Consider the following 3,630-nt stretch of genomic DNA (forward strand, 5'->3'; position numbering starts at 1 on the left):
TTCATCTTCCCCATGGTCTTGCCATGAGTGACTGCCTGATTGCAGGCCAAGAAACAGTAGGTGAACTGACCAATCATAGGAAGTTACAGGACTGTGACCCAACCTTTTCTTCTTATAAGTTTATTATTTTAGGTATTTTGTCATGGTGACAGAAAGCTAACGCAAGTTCCTTATATTCTTGAAGCTAATCCTTTCAATTTGAAAATTTTCTTCATCTGTAGGTTGTTCTCTTTGCCCTCTCATTTCTTTTGCTGTGCAGAAGCTGCTTAATTTGATATAATTCCATTTGCCCATTTTTTGCTTTTGTTGCCTATGTTCTTGTCCAAAAGATCTTTGGATATACCAATGTCTTGAAGTGCTTCTGTATGTTTTCTTCTAGCAGTTTCATAGTTTCACGTCTTGCATTCAAGTCTTTGACCCATTTTGAGTTTACTTTCTAATATGGTGAGAGGCAGGGGTTAAATTTTATTCTTCTGGATTTATAGATATAGTTTTCCCAGTATCTCGTATTGAAGAGACTGTCCTTTTCCCAATACATATTTTTAACTGCTGCCACAGCCTTCAGCATGGAGGTGTCGGCCATGCACAACACCAGTGGCTAACCTCCACTGTAATGTTGTATCAGTGCTTCCAGAAATGCCTTTAATCTAGACCTTGAAGTATTCAGAGATGCCACTGATGTGGATTATAGCCGGAGACACAACACTTCTGGGCCCACTCAGAACCAAAGCCAAAGCACCTATTGAACTGACACAACACATCTAAATGAAAAACTCTTTCCCCATGAAAGCTACTGCATAAAAATGGAAGATATGACTGTTTACCAGTGCCATAGGCATCAACATAGGGACAAAGCACAAAAGTACAAGGATGCGTGCACTACCAAAGGAACTTTTGTCCAGAAAATGACCATGATGTAATTAATGGAAATCTATGAAATACTTGAAAAGGAATTAAGAATTATTATCCTAAGGAAATTCAATGAGGTGCAAGAGAATATAGATAAATGCTTCAATGAAATATAGAAAACAATCCATGATTTGCATGACAAGTTCAACTAAGAGGTAAAGATGTAACAGGAACTAATCAAAAATGTTAGAGCTGAAGAATTTAATCAATGAAGTAAAAATATAACTGAGAGTTTTGACATTAGATTACATCAAACAGACATTAGATTACATCAAACACATTAGATTACATCAAACAAGAAAGAATTTCTGAAGACAGTTCTTTTGAAATAACTTCCCCATAAATAAATGAACAAGCAAATAATAAAATAAAATGAAAACACTAAAGGAAGCCTACAAAACCTATAGGACATTATTAAGCAAATAAATATGTGAAGCAAAATGTTTAAAAAAAGTGAACAATAATTAATAAGTAAGAAATATTCCTGCAAATAAATAAATAGAAGAAAGTTTCAGCTGGTAAGTGGAATATGCTACCTACAACTAACATCAGATTAATAGTGAGATATTGAATGAGTTCCCTCTAAATTGAGGAATAGGCAAGGGTGTATCCTTTCACCACTCTGATCAAACAGTTTTGTGGATATTCTAGCTACACAGCAAAGAAAAGAAATACAGGTATGGAGATGAGGAAGGAGGAAGTAAACTTTCTATTGGCAGAAATATGATGCTACTGTATATGGAAGAAATCTTGATGAGTTTGTGAAAAAGCTACTTGGACTAATTTAGCCAAATAGCGCGATGCAAGTTCAATATACAACACTACTGCAATTTTAAGATTAACAATGAAGACTTGGAAAATCAAATTTAAAAAATATGTCATAAATAAAAATACTTTAAAATGCATTTAACAAAACATATAATACTGGTACATAGACTATTACTCAAACATTGCTGATGAAAATTAAAGTACTATGTATCTATCTATCTATACAGATAATACATGGATTGGAGGAATCAGTGTTATTAAAATGTTTTGATTTTCCAGATTTCTTCTAGTGATTGAACATAATTTCAATCAAAACCTTTATAAACTGTCTTTTGTAAATATTTAGAAATTGATTATTCAATTTATATCAAAATGTAGAGAGCCCAGGATAATCAATACAATCCTGAAAATTAAGAATCATGTTAGAAAACACACAGTAATTTCAAGATGCCATAAAGTTACAGAATTAAGGATAATAAATTTCCATAAGAATAGACATATAGATCAATAGAATAGAACAGACTAGGCATAGACCCATATATAATATATGAGATAAGAAATATATGGTGAAATTTAGATTTTTATACAATTTGTTACCGTAAAAGATGCACTGCTATTAATCCACCTCAGAATATGCCTCCTTGCTTTGAACACACTTATCCCATCACTCTTGCCATTTTCTGAAGCAGTTCTGGAAGTGCTCTTCTGTGTCTTTTTATGGACACCTTGATTTCCTACATCAGTTTAAAATATTTATAGCTATTACTGTCCGATAAAAAAATTATGATGTGTCCTCATTCACATTATTCACTGGCATTGTGTGACTTCTGGTTCTTTCCCAAAGTCCAAATGACTGTGAAAGGTAAATTTTTGAAAGAATTCAGAGCATTGAGATGGCTATGACAACGCAATTTGAGCTACTGACAAGTACTTCCAGAAAAGCTCCAAAAATGGTAAGAACAATAATAAAAGTGTGTTCGAAGCAAAAGGGAATATTTTGAAAGGGATTAATGGCAATGTGTCTTTTATTGTCTTTTTTTTTAGAATTTAAACATTTGCCATATTGTTTAAGCACTACAGTGATCTCTCACCTATCGCGAGAGTTCCGTTCCAGAGATCCCGCAATAGGTGAAAATCCATGAAGTAGTGGTGTTATATTTATTTTATTCTTTATATATATTTTAAGGGTTTATAAACCCTTCCTACACTCCAGTAAACCTTTTCCACTCTCTTATTAACCTTTTCCACAGTCTTATAAACACTTCATATGCTCTTAAACACTTTCTATACTCTTAAACCTATGTCATTTTAACCACATGTAAATTTCTATGTGGGTACTTGATGTGAAGTGGACAAGGAGAGATGCTGAACATATGGGCACAGTGTGGGAGTGCAAACAGACTGACGCTAGGGTCACTGAGCCAATCAGTGCCCAGGACACATAACACAGTGCTGTGATAGGTCGCCTTCCACTCCATCAGCCAATAGCATGCTGTGTACAACCTCACATTGGCAAATTTGTGCAAGCAGTAGTGTATTTCCATTGTGTACAGTACAGTATCCATCCACTGATGAAATATATACTGTATTTTATTTTGATTTAATATTCATTTAATATGTTTGAGTTAGCATGTTTAATATTTTTTATATTGTTTAAAAATTTTTAGGCAAAAATAATTAAAATCATAAATATTATATAAATACCTATATACTGCAAAATCCCACAATATAGCAAAAACTCCATGATACAGAATTAGGTATATTTTTAAAAAAAACTTGGATACAGTGAAGCCACAATAAGTGAACCACTATATAGTGAGGGACGACTATATATATTATGTATATATCTCACAGTAGCTTGATGTTTGACAGAGTTCAAGGTAAATCAAGGAATCAAGTGGTAGAACTTTCAACAAATAATGCAGGAGTAACTGGATACACACATGAAATGAA

This window comes from Chinchilla lanigera, unplaced genomic scaffold (assembly GCF_000276665.1).
Source record: "Chinchilla lanigera isolate Chin_1 unplaced genomic scaffold, ChiLan1.0 scaffold00004, whole genome shotgun sequence".
NCBI lineage: Eukaryota > Metazoa > Chordata > Mammalia > Rodentia > Chinchillidae > Chinchilla > Chinchilla lanigera.